The 15684-nt window shown below is 43.6% G+C and overlaps 1 protein-coding gene across 13 annotated transcripts in view; it reads left to right on the plus strand.

Annotated features, from left to right (window-relative positions):
• Positions 1 to 2041: 2041 nt before the first annotated feature.
• The window catches only part of PRDM10 (PR/SET domain 10), a 107005-nt gene continuing 93362 nt past the window's right edge, over positions 2042 to 15684 (plus strand). For 6 of the 13 annotated variants that reach the window (XM_061592650.1, XM_061592661.1, XM_061592660.1 and 3 more), the window contains exon 1: positions 2383 to 2470. The gene's annotated coding sequence lies outside the window, so the exon portion shown is untranslated. Of the gene's footprint in view, positions 2083 to 2166; positions 2471 to 2578; positions 2654 to 15684 lie in introns of those variants that run through there. The other 7 variants (XM_061592653.1, XM_061592658.1, XM_061592655.1 and 4 more) reach the window with 6 other exon arrangements.

Genomic DNA, 15684 nt, shown 5'->3' on the forward strand with positions numbered 1-15684 from the left:
CAGTAAGCCCATAAGACATGAGGAATGAAAAATGCAGGCCAAGGGGCCCTGGGGAGAGGCAAAGGGCATTTTCACAATGACTACAAAAGTTCAAATAATGCCTTTTAGCGTCTAATGAGTCACTTATGAGTATTAATGCAACACAGAAAGTGGAAGTGATCCATTTGAAAAGCGGATGTAGTTTTTTATCCATGTAGTTCTTTCACTTAGATCACAGAGAAGAGAAACAAAGGCTTGGTAGCACTGTTTTTGAAAACTCACCAAGGCTGGAATGGAATGTATTCAAGATACTTTGTGGTCCATGCCTACCTCAGTAGACCTTATTTGCAATATAAATCTGCCTACCCACCTATTAGTCACTCTCTCCCACCTCTTGACATATATATTTATTTATAAGCCTTTTAAAAACCAATATTTAGACATCTCTGAAGTGGTATACAAAAATACAACATAAAACCAGTAAAATAATATCATAAAAACAGAGACGCAACATCAAAACCAGTAAAACAGTATCATAAAAACAGATTAAAAACTCTGTCATTGTTCATGACTCATGTCTCTTACTGGATGCTGGCCAAACTCCTCTCCTAACGCCTCTCTCTGCTATCTAGGGCTGTTTGTATTGGGGAAGATTCAACAATACATTTTCCACCTGCCTTCTGAGAAATGGTATAACCCAGAGATAATTTTACCTCTCCTTTTTACTGTGTTTGAATCCACTCAGAGATATAGAACTGAGGAACAGCAGCTATCCCTGATGAATTAACATGGGCTTTAAGTCGGTGTGCACGACAGAAGCAACATCCATGATAGCCTAAGGAGCTCGTAGCTGTGAAAAGGGTTTGTGAAATCAGAGATAACTGTTCACAACTTCTCTCCTTGGTCTCCTGCATTATGATGATATAGCTTGCAACAGGGAAGGATACAGAAAGCAGGAGCCTCCCCATTCTGAGCAAAATCAAAGATGTGTAAGATGTTGCTCTAGTGCACAGATACACCACTGTTCCCTCTCATCACAATGAGGGGTTCCATTTTGCATTTGGGGGATAAAGGGGACAAGGTTCACAGCAACATTTAAAGATGCACTCTTCAATTTTAAATTGCAAAGGAAGAATTTTTTATATTAAAAAAAAAGTTTGGTGTGGTTACTTTTTGGGGCAGCCACTGCAGTGCCCTCCAGACATCATCCCTGACTACTGGCCATACTTGCCTGGGGTGAGGAGGGTTATAGTCCAACAACATCTGGAGGTCATAACATTGCCTGCCTCTGCCTCCTACTAACTGTAGCAAAGTCATCTACTCTAGACACATGTCTTTCTGACACTCAGAACTTTTTATGCAAAAGCTTTTGTGCCTTTGACAAGCATATTTAGTACATGAACTCTTATTTATAGCAACGGTGTGTAGAACAAGTGCACAGCCCACCTGTACAGGTGCTAATTAATAATCTCACAGAGTGTTATACATTGGGCAGGGATGAGAAGATTGTGTCTCCCCCCCCCCCGTTAGGGTGGTCACTTACACGTTGCTGGACAAAGGAAAATGCATCGCCAAAAAAGAGGCCCCAAGAGGATACTGATTTGCATATGCTAGTACACTGTAAATCTAAAAATAATTGTTATTATTTAAATAGGAACACATCTCAGTGTAGAACAAGGCACTGTCCAAGCAACCTGTGTTGTCTGCTCAGGTGTTAATTCCTGATGGGCACCTTCAAGGCCCTTGCTGCTCTCTCTTCTTGGGGGTTTTATGGTTTATACCAGACTAGGTTGAGGCAGCCTTTCAAATACAGGACTGTCCTCCAGCAGGTAGGATACAGGGCTATCCTACCCTTGACATTCATCATTTCTCACCCAAAAGGAATCTTTAACCACGAAGAAATGGTTATCCTATCCCTCCCCAGCAGGGGTCACTTATCCTTTTCCTACTCATCTTTGTAATGCTTTGTACCACCCCACCAACAGAGGGCGCTACTAAATACGTCCTTTCCCTACAGGGGGCACTACGTCGTTTCACTCTTATCGCCCTGCTAAGGGGTGAGGGAGAGCGAGCGGGGCTGGTATAAGAGGATACTCGTGATTGGTGGGTGGTCTTCTTGCAATGTTGCGATAAGCTGAGGGCTTTGCTGTGATTGGTGGATAAAGGTCTCTAAGAGATGGGAGGCCCGAAAACAAATGGGGGGGTGTCTCTGACCCCAAAGAGTTGCCCCCCCTTAAGCCTGTTTCAAGATGTAGGCGGCGTGGGCTTCCCGGGGATGTTTTTGGCGTCATCCCTTTAGATGAGCGTGGCCGCGTACCAATCAGCTCACAGTTCTGGCTGCGGTTGCTAGGCAGATTATGGTAATGACCTAAGAGGACCCCCCCCCCGCTCTGCAGCTACCATTGTGAGGTGAGGACAGGTGGGCGGGTTTGGTTTGCGGTGGGGCCCTGGGAGCCGGTCTGGACACGACACCCTCACTGAGCCCCCTCAGGTAAAGCGATGGGACGGTCCGGGAGGGAGTTTGGATCAAGGTTCCCGCAAAACTCCGTCAAGGGTTTTGGGGGTTGTTGTTTTAGTCGCACCCAAGATGGCGCCGGGACCGGGACAAACCGTTTGCTCCTGCGGGTGGGGGAAGAGGTATAGGGCGCTGCCATTCCCCCTCCCTGCCGGAGAGGTACAGTCCGCTCCCCCCTCCCCGCCCTGATCGGGATACCCCATCCGCCCCGGACAGGGGGGAAAGGGCTGCCCCCATCTGCGCCTCTCCCCCTCCCTGCTTGGTATAGTCCGGGCCCAGGCACCTCACTGGAGTAGGGGGGTGTCGAAGCCATTTTAATGCCCCCCCTCCCCGACAGTCTGGATCTTTCACCCCACCAACGTCAGGTCTTTCCCCCTCCCCAACGGTTGGATTATTCTCCTCCTTGTCGGCTTGTTCAGTTCGTCCCCCTTAAACAGCACCGTACGGTGCAAGCTCGGTTGCTTCTCTCCCCCCTCCCATTGCCCAGAGTGGTTGGGACGGCCGGGGATGACCGTTGGGCGCGAGCCGCTGGGGCTCTTAACGCCCTCGCGCTGGGGGAGTCAGAGGCTCAGCGACGTTCGAATCGCGGCGCTGGCTCTTCCGTTTGATTGGCTGGAAGCTTTTGCGCGCCCCTTTCGCATATTAGTCTCTTCGGGGTGAGGGAGGGGCACGGCGCCACTTGGATGGTTGTTGGTGTTTATCTGTCACCCCCCCCCCCTGCGCTTTCCCTTCATAGGGAAACTGCCTCATCACCTCAGATTATTTGATGGATTGACCCTCAGGGGTGCTGCCTTCTCTTTTGGATTTTTCTCTGAGGCCATTTTTAAACCACTCCTTGGCTGTTGATGTGTGGTAGACAATCCCATAAACGTGATGTGGTTGAATAACATGACAATTTTATCTCTAGCGCACCTTGGTAGCTGGGGTGTGATTAAAAACTGGCCTTACCACCTCTAAGTGATAAAGGTGCCCATTTTACCACATGTTGGCAGCTGGGGTTTGGTAAAAAGTGTCCTCTTATATCGTTGATAAAGTGCCCTTTTTACCACATTAATTTAATTTGTTCGTTGCTTTTCTGGACATATACGTGCACTCAAAGTGACTTACAGTTAATAAAAAATTAAAATTAAAAAGCAAAAGATTTTAATATATATATATAAACAAAACAGTACATAGGCGGAGGAGCAACCCTTCCTGGGAAGGCTACATAACAAGCCCTCCAAGAGCCTTCCAAAGTTATACTGTCTGTGCAGGGGAAAAAATCCTTACTGCTTGATAGGGTTGAATGAGATGGCCATTTCACCACACATCTTGGCAGTGGTCATCTGGTCAAAACTTTTTTTCCTACCTGCTGATAAAGTTGACACAAATCCCATTGTAACATACTATTACTTGCACACATTGACACATGGCATGTGGTAAAAATATCCCTTACTGTCTGATAAAGTTGAATGAGATTATCCTTTTACCTCAACATTTGTGCTGCACATAGGCAGTTGGCATGTGGTGACAACGTTCTTTCCCATTTGTTAAGGAGAAATCAGATGTGTGACCTGGGTTTATTTTTTAAAAACTATTTGCACTGGTGATAATGGGTCTCTGAGATAGCTCACACAAGTGAATTATAAATATGAATTAGGCCTCTTTCAAGCCTTCTCAAAAAGGGACTACCAGCTCTCATCTGACAGTAGCAGTTTTTATTTTTATTTTTGAAAAAGTTACTGATAGGGTAAGGTTACTGGTGACTGATTTCCCCACACAACACTGCTTTACCACACATTAGCTGATGTGTAGATATTTTTTTAAAAAACCTCTTTAGCATTTTGATAAGATTGATAAAGATTCCTCAACACATTTTGCCCTGCCTTCTACCATATATTGAGAGTCAATGTGTAGTGAATATATTCCTCAACATTTGATAAAGCTAATGCAGATCACCAAGTTCCCCCCACCCCGCTAGCCATTTTACCACACATTTAAATTTAAAACATATCTCATCCTTCCCAGTCTCCAAGAAAGCTTGCATCAGACAATTGCATATATCAATTCCTTAGTGACAGTCGTTATGTGGCTAAAATGGCTCCAGCCACACGTCAGGCTTGGAGGATCTCCAAGGTTTGCAGAATTGCAACAGTCTTTAGGAAAGAAAGAAAAACATTCCAAAACCAGCCCATTGAGGACAGCATGTTCAGTGGTCATAGTAAGCTGACTGATGGTTGAGGAGGAGGTACTGAAAAGGAATGTTTTAAGCAAATAAACCCACGAGAATGGAACGGAGTGGCTTGAATCTTAAACAACTGCACTTCATGCTGCAACATTTTATACCCACTTAAGATATTCTAAATGTGTGCTAAATAAACACATGAGGGAAGGACAAGCATGCTAATTGTGGCCCCGTTAATCATTCCAGTTACCCTCCATGAGTTGGAGGGTGACTGACTGAAGTAATGTGGGGAAGCTGCCTATACTTTTGGAAGCTCCCTTCTTCAAACAGTCACTCTCCCACTCAGGCCAGACTCCAACCAGATGAGCATGGTGGAGTTGGCACACTCATTCCCACTCACTGCCTTTTCACATTTTTACTTAACATACATTTAGAATGCCTGAAGAGGACTTTTATTGCAAGTCCCACCTGTTTCCTCTATTTACGATGTTCACAGGTGAGTGCTGGTGCTCATGTAGTCAGAAAAGCACCATCTATTTTTAAGAGGGGAGGTATTGGGCTCAGGGAAATCTCAAAGTTTGCAGAAGTACAATTTTTTTGAAGGGGAATCCCTTAGGTGGGGGGGGGGAAATCCCCAATATAATCCATTGAGGACTGAGTATGTTCAGTGGCCACAGTATGCTGACTGATGGATGGTTATGAGGAAAAAACCATACCAAGGCAAGAGGGAGGCAGAATGCAGTTGAGTAGTGTGTCAAGGCATGGGTGGGTGACTGGAACAGTGAACAGGAGTATGCCACACATTTTGGCTAGTAATATAAATTACCTCTCCTTCAAAGGCTGCTAAAAAGGGTCTTTCATCTGACATTGGCAGTTTGTATGTATTTAAAATGATGGTGGTCTGAGAGGCTGACAGACGGAGCAGGGAATGGGGAACTGTTCATTTGTCTAATGGGGCACTAGAAGTTTTCTTATTTGACTACTTGATTTCCAGTTCTTGTTGCCATTGGTTCTCTAAGGATTCTTTCTTTTTTTTGCAAGAGAGCTGCTTCTAGTGTGCCCATGTGATGAAGGGAGAGAGATGCATCTAAATACATGAATTCTTTTTCATTCATTTACAGTAGAATATAGTCTTCCTTATTTCCCCAAGATGCGCTCCTCAGAACATAAGAGCCTGATGGATCAGGCCAATGGCTTATCTAGTCCAGCATCTTGTTCTCACATCTGTTCTTCCCAAATGCTTATGGGAAGCCCACAATTCCCAGCAACTGGTATTTAGAGGCACAATTCCTCTAACGGCAAGGTAGAAGCCATTGTGGCTAGTAGCTATTTATAGCCTTATCCTCCATGAATTTCTCCAATCTTATTTTAAAGCTGTCTATGTTTGTAGCCATCATTACCTTTTGTGGGAGCAAATCCCATGCCACCCTGGACTCCTTTTGGGAGGAAGGGCGGGATATAAATTTAATAACTACCATAACTAACTATGCACTGTGTGAAGAAGTAAAAAACTCCGCTCAAAGCAGTTTATAAAAGAATCTCAAAATTACATTCAAAGCTAGGACAGGAACAGAAATAATGTTGTGTCCAGTTCATATGGAACCAGAATGATCTAGTCAGCATTTCCTGTTTTCAGCCATGTTCATACCAGGCAGCAGCTCCCACCAAAATAATCTGAGGCAAGTGAACGGGGTGGAGTGGCTGGATCTCATTCAGCCTGAGATGGAAGCAGTCTTCCCTTGGTTGCATTTGGTAGTTGGCAGGCAACATAGTGTTCCTGCCAACTGTACCTCTGACAGGAAACAGGAAATATGAAACAAAACGCTGATGTGGAAATTGACATAAAGAGCTAAATCACCACTTATGTTCTTGTTATCCTGTTGATATTGAACAGGTTGATTTCTTTGACCACATGATCTCAGCTTCTGCAATTTAGGGTTGCTATGACAACTATGCTACCCCACTGCAATCATCCGGCAACTCTTGCACAGCCAAAACTGGGACATTCAAGTCAATGGCAGGATGGAATTGATAAAATGAGCTATTTTATTTTAAAAATAATTTTAAAAATAATTCATTAACAGCATGTTAGTACTTGTGTGCTTCACAGTATCTGAAGTGCTACAAATATTCCCATAAACTGGGTTTGTCACTGTCTGCAAAAGAATACAAGTCATCTTGGAGGTGGGGGGAAGGTGGTTTGTAGAAGTTACAAAGTGGTGGCCTGAATTGTGGCCCTGCCATGCAGGTGTGTGGTACATTTGGATCATGTCATATGGGGCCAGAGGAAGAGGTTTATTTTTATTTATTTATTTAGTTTAATTTATATACCGCCCTAAGCCCGAAGGCTCTCTGGGCGGTGTACAAAAAGATAAAAACAAGCACAATATATAAATACAATAAATAATAATAATAAAAAAACAAACAATAACGAACCAAACAACATCCAAAATACGGAAATGCTGTTTAAAATACACTTTAAAATGCCTGGGAGTATAAAAAGGTTTTCACCTGGTGCCGAAAAGATAGTAGCGTCGGCGCCAGGCGCACCTCATCAGGGAGACTGTTCCACAGTTCGGGAAGGCCCTGGTTCTAGTCATCACCCTCCGAGCCTCTCGATGGGATGGTACTCGGAGGAGGGCCTTAGATGTTGAGCGTAGTGTACGGGTAGGTTCATATTGGGAGAGGCGTTCCACCAGGTATTGCGGTCCCATGCCGTGTAGGGCTTTATAGGTCAAAACCAGCACTTTGAATCTAGCCCGGAAACAAATAGGAAGCCAGTGCAGACGGGCCAGAACAGGTGTTATATGAGCGGACCTTCTGGTCCGCGTCAACAATCTGGCCGCTGCATTCTGGACTAGCTGTAGTTTCCGAACAGTCTTCAAGGGCAGCCCCACGTAGAGCGCGTTGCAGTAGTCCAATCTAGAAGTTACCAGAGCATGAACAACTGAAGCGAGGTCGTCACTGTCCAGATAGGGACGTAGCTGGGCTACCAATCGAAGATGGTAAAAAGCATTCCGTGCCACCGAGGCCACCTGGGCCTCAAGAGACAGGGAAGGATCGAAAAGAACTCCCAAGCTATGAACCTGTTCCTTCAAGGGGAGTGTAACCCCATCAAGAACAGGATGAACATCCACCATCTGAGCAGAGAAGGCACTCACCAACAGCGTCTCAGTCTTGTCTGGATTGAGCTTCAGTCTGTTAGCTCCCATCCAGTCCATTATCGCGGTCAGGCAACGGTTTAGCACGTTAACAGCCTCACCTGAGGAGGATGAAAAGGAGAAATTGAACTGCGTGTCATCAGCGTACTGATGACAACGCAGCCCAAAACTCCTGATGACCACACCCAGCGGCTTCATGTAGATGTTGAAAAGCATGGGGGACAGTACCGATCCCTGCGGGACTCCACAATGGAGAGTCCAGGGTATCGAGCAATGTTCCCCAAGCACTACCTTCTGGTGGCGACCCACCAAGTAGGAGCGGAGCCACTGCCAACCAGTACCCCCAACTCCCAACTCTGTGAGTCTTCCCAGAAGGATACCATGGTCGATGGTATCAAAAGCAGCTGAGAGATCAGGGAGAATCAACAGAGTCACACTCCCCCTGTCCCTCTCCCGACAAAGGTCATCGTACAGGGCGACCAAGGCTGTTTCGGTGCCAAAACCAGGCCTAAAACCGGATTGAAATGGATCAAGATAATCAGTGTCATCCAAGAGCCCCTGGAGCTGGCCGGCAACCACCCGTTCCAGTACCTTGCCCAAGAACGGATTGTTGTGATGAAAGAGCTATGATGGCAGATATATCAGGCCAATTTTAACACAGAAACCATGTTCACAATGAAAGATGCATTTGTACCCAAAAGGGGTCCATTCTCAATCTGATTGTGATTGACACTTAAATTATTACATTGAATTTGGTTTCTACTCTGATTCCCAATTCCAGTTGTATAGGGCTAGTGCCAAACTAGTGTAGAGTGATGACTTGTCTTCATCCATAGTTCATCATAGCCAGTGATAACTTCCAGTTTAGTACCTGAGGTTCAGATTATGTGTCAGTACAGTGTTTTTCCTAAGATTACATCACCTACCAGTTTGTGTTGGGTTATAGCCATAATTAGCATATTTTGACTGTAATTTGTTCATGTCCTCCACCCTCATTGCCCCAGTGAGCTTATCTCCCTCATTCTAGTCTGCCTTGATTTAAAAGTGAGTGATGCTTTTTGTGTACCTGGCTATTAAATAATTTTACAATTGAATTCATAAAGTGAGAGATGCCATATTTCCATTTTAAGTACTCCATTATGTTTTTAGCTAAGTCTCTTTAATGAAAAGAAAAATTACACTGATTTCAGCATCTCAGTTTCAGTCGCTAGCTGTCACCAAGTATTAACCTGCATATAGTTGATCTACTCAGAATTATTATGTGTCATTTTACATTTTGGATATTTTCACTTATTTTATGGAGCTAAACCATTATTGGATCTGCTGTCTTTTGGCATAGGTTGAATGCTTTTCATAGAATTGTCTTGAAAGGGGGAAAGTGACCCATAAATTACCACAGATGAAACAGTGCTGCCTAGATATGTCATTTTCCCCCAGTGCTGAATGCTGAAGACACATCACCATTAATGCTCACTACAGTCAGCTTCATCCAGTTGCAAAAAACCCAGTATCCGTTTGCCACAGATGGCATTGATCAACACTGTTGCTCATACTACCTACCTCTTATCTGGGATTAAATGAATTTGTACTAATACATCGGGAAGAAACAAGGCTATGTGTACTCAGGGCCAAAGAAGTGTAAATTTTGCACCAATGTAATAAAAACAGTTAGACAACTGTATGTCACAACTATAGTATATTATACAAATTAAGCAAATATGCAAATACCTGCAAATATTGCATAATTTATTTTGGTTCAAGATTCTAGATTTTACAATAATTTGGAATGTTGATTAGCAGTGGGAAATACAATGAGGGAAGTTTATAGGAACGCAGTAGGAGCAGAGCTTGATGTATTTCATGCCAAATGAGAAGTGAACAGAGCAGTACTTATAGCCAAGACAGTGACAAGAATACAGCAGTGACATGGGCCTGCATTTTCATTGAACGTGAGGCCTTCTGTTCCTTTAATAGTTTAATTTATCTCTGGTAGAAGCTAGGAATGAGTAGCTATGCGTTAAGGACAATCATCTGTCCAAGATACTGAAGAAGACCTAATTTCTAACCCCTGGAAGTCTTACCTACTCTTTTGAGTTTCTTGGACTTTACTAGGCACTTGCCATTTGTTTTTTGTTTTTGCAGCCATGATGTGTAAAAGTGTACTAAAACGGGAAAAAAACCTAGCAAACTAATTGTCAGTATGTCTCTACTATTCTATGATTCTAGGGCCCCACTCATACGGTAGCTTATGTTCCAGACCTCCTCCTAAAAGTGAAACCTGCTGAAAAGCAGAACTCTGTCAATAAAATGCCACCCGACGGCTGAAAAATGGCGTAAAAGTGGAACAAGCTCCGTATGAGTAGGGCCTTACTCTAATTGAAAGCCGCTGTATTAGCGGAATGCCGAAAAGCGGGCTGCCGAAAAGCAGGGCCCTATTGTATACAAAGCCCTGAATAACAAGAGGTTCTTAGCAAGTGCATAGGATCCTAGGAGGGAGCCTTTGAATATTTTAATTGTCAACAATTATCAAATCAATTTGAATATTGATCTGAAATATTTCTACCAGGGGCTTTTATATTTCTGGTATAACACTCCCCTCTCCCATTGTGCTGTTGCTATGGTAGTTTCATCCTGACTTGAGCTGCAGTCCTATATACACCCATCTGGGAATTCGTACCTGGTTACACACTATTGAACTCAGTGGGGTTAACTGCCGAGTTGACATCTATACATTGCATTGTTGAGCACTGATTTGCTAGAGCAGCATGTTTTAGAATTGAGAATGAGTAGGACAAAAATATGTGTCATTTACATAATGCAGGTGGGGGTGACATGTCTGTGTTACCCCAGGTATATGTTTTATATTAAATTGTGTCACCCTGCTGGCTGTTGTTTGGATCCATGCAAAATAAACCCATTATGATTTCCTTCATATTAACTTACCCTGTAGTAGCCAAGCACCTTTCTAATGTGTTTTTGGCCACCTGCAGTCATTGCCAGCTGGGCAAACCAAATTGTAACAAACTTGCAAAGGTAGCTGCAGAACAAGGCTCTTTTAAGATCAGGGATTTATTTATTTTTATCTTTGGAGAATGTTACTAGATCTGCTTACCAATTTTGTGTGCTGAATAAGTAATAAAAGAAGAGATTATTGGAGAGTAAATTAAACATGTAGCTTTCTGCACTAAATAGTTACCTTTATTCTTTGGCAAATCCTGTGCATATGAGATAGTTTAGCAGATGTAATTATTTTGGAATTGTTGAGTGTGTCTGCTTCTTGAAGGGAAATTGTTCCCATCATTGCCTGTTCTAGATGTTCTAATGACATGAGCTGAGTCCCTCACAATCATGAAATTGTCTGAAAGTAATGAGGGGATTGGAGAGGTGAGAAATAGTAGCAATTTGCTTTTCTCTGGAACTGAACAGAGCAGAATATCCTAATCATGCATTGCTTTATTGGATTTGAAGGCTTTTATCGCATAATACATTGTCATATAACTCTAGCAGCAGTCCTAGAGTTTGTTGGGATAGAAAAATGGGCTTTTCCTGAGATAGAAAAATGAGCTTCCCTCTTCCTCCATTGATTTTAAGAGAAACACAACAGAAGCAATTGAATATTTGGTACATTTTCCTTGTCATTTTGAAGTGAATTAGAGAGAACAAGTGAGATCGATGTGATGTTCCTATATATTAGTGTATATATGGTAAGTGCTGGTTGTTTAGAGTATACATGGTAAGTAGTGAAAGAGGAGGGGGAGTGAATGGGCAATAGAATGCTTGATGATTGGCTGAATGTTTAAAATGGCTGACAGTATAAATGAAAGGATGACAGGTAAATCTGGGTGAATGTGAGGTGGTGAATTGTGGAATCAGGGGGGAGAAGAGAAAGAGTGGATTGCTTGGTGGGGTTTAGAGAGTTGTTTACCAGGAGGGAGGTGGAGTTCGGATTAGTATTGAGTAAAACCATATGCTTATGTGCCTTAAGAAGAAATCTTGTTAATCTTGTTAGCTTTGTTATCTGTAATAAATACTTAATTTGGTTTACCAAAGGCCTGATCCTTGGCTGGGGTTTCACAGACCAGAAGGGAGGGTAAGGTAATGACCAAGGCTGAAGGGGAACTGTAACAAATGGTGGCAGCGGTGAAGAGAATAACAATACCAGTATTCAGAGTCTCTGGGAATACTAGTATTGGGACGTTACTGGTGGTTGCCTAGCAGGGGGATCTGTTGAGATCTGTGCTAGAGCGGGGAGAGAAATCATAAGAGAGAGCGGTCCGGACTGGTGGAGTCCCTGGTGGTGCCTAGAGACAGGCAGTAACCATGAGCAGGTAGGAACCTGACAGGGAGAGCCAGGGAAGGACGCCTCACATGTGGTGTCAGTAGCGGTGGGATACGAACAACAGAGAATCCAGATACGAACCAAAGAGAGTCCCAAAGACACGTGGTGACAAAGGAGACTACGTCACAGGTGTTGGCTGTAGCAGTGAGATACGAATACTAGACAATCCCTAATAGTTGTGTGGCAAACAGAAATAACAAAACAAGATTTCTTGTGAGAGTGACTGGCAAAGAGTGTGTGGCAAAGAGTGAGTGAACTCAAACACCATGGCTGAATACATAAAAATGAAAAGAGAGGAGCTGGTGGAGAAGTGCATAACATTCAATTTACCTCATGAGGGTAAAGGGGTAGATGAATTGAGGGTAGCACTTATAGGATTTGCAACTGCCCAGCAAAAACAACCTGTCAGAGAAGAGACCCCAGAAGGATATTTAAGCAATCCCGCTTAGATAGAGTACTTGAGAGAGAAGTTGAGGATGGAAGGTGCAGAGAAGGAAAAACAGAGAGAGTTGGAAGCTAAGAGATTGAGGATGGAGGCTGAGGAAAAAGACAAGCAGAGAGAGTTGGAAGCTGAGAGATTGAGGATGAAAGGTGCAGAGAAGGAAAAACAGAGGGAGTTGGAAATTGAGAGAATGAGATTGGGGTTTGAGGAGAGGGAGAAGCAACGAGCATTGGATGCTGAATTACAAGTAGAAAAGTTAAAATTTGATAGAGAGAAATTTCACTCTGAGGAGACAAGGAAAGAGAGAGATGGAGCAAAAATAAAAATTACTCCAAAGGACTTTGCTGTCTATGAGCCTGGTCAAGATCCTCAAATTTACCTCAGCACCTTTGAAAAAGCAGCTCAGTTGTGGGGGCTACCTGAAGATAAATACATGCAGTATTTATCAAACCTGATTAAAGGGGAATTGGCTGAGGTATACCAATATTTCCCCTCAGACAGGCCCGTCACCTATGCTGAATTCAAAGAAGCAGTGTTTAAAAGATTCAGACTGGGGCCTGATTATTTTAGAAAGCTTTTCAGAAACTGCCAGATACAGACAGGGAGGTCTTTTGTGGAACTGGGAGCAAAGTTGATGGATATATTTGGAAAGTGGATGAGTAGTGCCAAAGCTCAGTCAGTGGAAGAGGTGAAAAGCCTCATGATACTGGATCAATTATACCATCAGTTACCACCAGAAATAAGGCTCCTGGTCAAAGACCGTTCCCCTACATCTGTGCAGGAGGCCGCAGAGATGGCGGATCACTTCGCCTCTAATAGAACTGGCTGGGTGGGGAAAACATCAAGAGAGTTTAAACCCAGACCATATAGTGCTGGCAGAAGGGATGTGGTACCACAGCGAGTGAGTCCTCCATTAAAATCTGAAGGGCACAGGACACCCCAGAGTGGATCTGTGTACCCTAAAAGTGAGGAGAAATTATGCTACAAATGTGGTAGACCAGGGCACCTACGTTTTCAATGTGAGGTTGCCAACCCCATTAGTAATCCTGCTCAGACAAGGGCAGTGAAAACAGAGCCCAAGGCTTTAGAAACAGCGAAAAAGGTTCAGTTTTGCCAGATAAACTGGACAGAAGTAACAGATCTTGATTCAAGTCTGAGAGAGGAAGTGAATGTACAAGGGGCAAATTATTGGGCATTGCTTGATACTGGTGCCGCTCAGACATTACTGAGGCCAGATTTAATAAAATCTGAGGTAATATTACCTCAGGAAACTGTGACTATCCAAGGAGTGAGGGGTCAACCAGAAAGTTTGCCTGTGGCCCTGGTGGAAATGACTTGGAGAGGCCGAGAGGGCCGATATAAAGTAGGCATTAATGCCCAGCAACAAGAACCAGTAATACTGGGAAGGGATGTAATGGGCGCCCAAGGAAAGATCTATGTAGTGACCAGACAGCAAATTGGCAGAGAAAAAGAAGCCATATTAAGGGGGGCTGAAACAAACAGGGTGGAATCTGTTAACCAGCCTCAGGTCACCATAGCAACCACTAGCAGGCCTGCTGAAGAAGACAAACTGTATCAAGTGGTCTCTGGGGAAGAAGCAGAGCAATTCAGGGAAGAGCTGCATAAAGATATCAGTTTGAAGCAGGTAAAGGAACAAGCCCTGACCCAACAGATTCCTTTCACTGACAAACTGAGGAATCAAGTTGTGTGTGAGAATGGGATTTTATATAGACTGTGGATGCCTGCTGAAAGAAAGGATGAATGTGAACCAGTGAAGCAATTGATAGTACCTAGCAAATACAGAACCAGATTGCTAGAGGTAGCCCACGATGTCCCATGTGCAGGACATCTGGGAATAAAAAAGACCAAGAGGAGATTGGCTGCACATTATTATTGGTCAAATATCTCCAAGGATGTAAAACAACATTGTCTATCTTGTGGAATATGCCAAAAGGTGGGAAAGAGTGGAGTAAAGACCAAGGCACCCTTAAAGCCCCTTCCTATAATTGGACAACCCTTTTATAGAGTGGGAATAGATTTGGTGGGCCCTTTTTCCAAACCCACAAGGCATGGCAAGAAATATCTAGTGGTGGTGGTGGATTTTGCCACCAGGTACCCAGACGCAGAAGCACTGAGATCTGTAGAAGCCCCTGTAGTGGCAGAGGCTTTATTAAAAATCTTTATGAGGCTGGGTTTCCCTCATGAAGTGCTGACAGATCAAGGCAGTGTATTCATGGGAGAAGTGATGCAATGTATGTGGAAATGTTGTGGTCTAAAACATCTAAAGACCACTACTTACCATCCCGCCACTAATGGGCTAACTGAGAGATTCAATGGAGTTTTGAAGGGCATGATAAGAAGCTATGTTCAAGATCACCCACAAGACTGGGATGAACGTTTGGGATGCTTCTTATTTGCATACAGAGAAGTCCCTCAGGAGTCAACAGGCTTCTCACCCTTTGAACTAATGTTTACTAGAAAAGTGAGGGGACCTTTGGAACTGCTAAAAAATTCATGGGAAGGAACTCTGGGAGAGTACAAAACTTCTGTAGTAGATTTTGTATTGGAATTCCGCAATAAATTAACATCAATGATGGAAGTAGTGAAAGAGAATTTGAGTCATGCACAGGAGAAGCAAAGTTACTGGTATGACAGAACAGCCAGAGAACGTGTATATGATGTGGGAGATATGGTTATGGCGTTCATACCCAGGAAACATGACAAATTACAGGCTAACTGGGAAGGACCATATACCATCAGAGAAAGGCTTGACACAGTGACATATGTAATCACCACAGACCAATTAAACAAAAGCAAAGTGGTTCATGTAAATATGTTGAAGCCTTACCATACCAGGGATGCACAGGTGTTGCAAGTTACCTTATTCCCTGAGGGAAGTGGGGCTGAACTTCCAGATTTGGTACAGGAAAGCAAAGACAAAGGAGGGGTAGATCAAGTGGAATGGTCAGAGGAGGTAGAGGAGGAAGTAAAAGAAGAGATTCTGAGAGTTTTGAAAACCTATAGGAATCTCTTTAGCAACAAACCTGGCCGAACCAGTATAGTTATACATTCCATTGATACTGG

The sequence above is a fragment of the Rhineura floridana genome, chromosome 12, assembly GCF_030035675.1.
Source record: "Rhineura floridana isolate rRhiFlo1 chromosome 12, rRhiFlo1.hap2, whole genome shotgun sequence".
Classification (NCBI taxonomy): domain Eukaryota; kingdom Metazoa; phylum Chordata; class Lepidosauria; order Squamata; family Rhineuridae; genus Rhineura; species Rhineura floridana.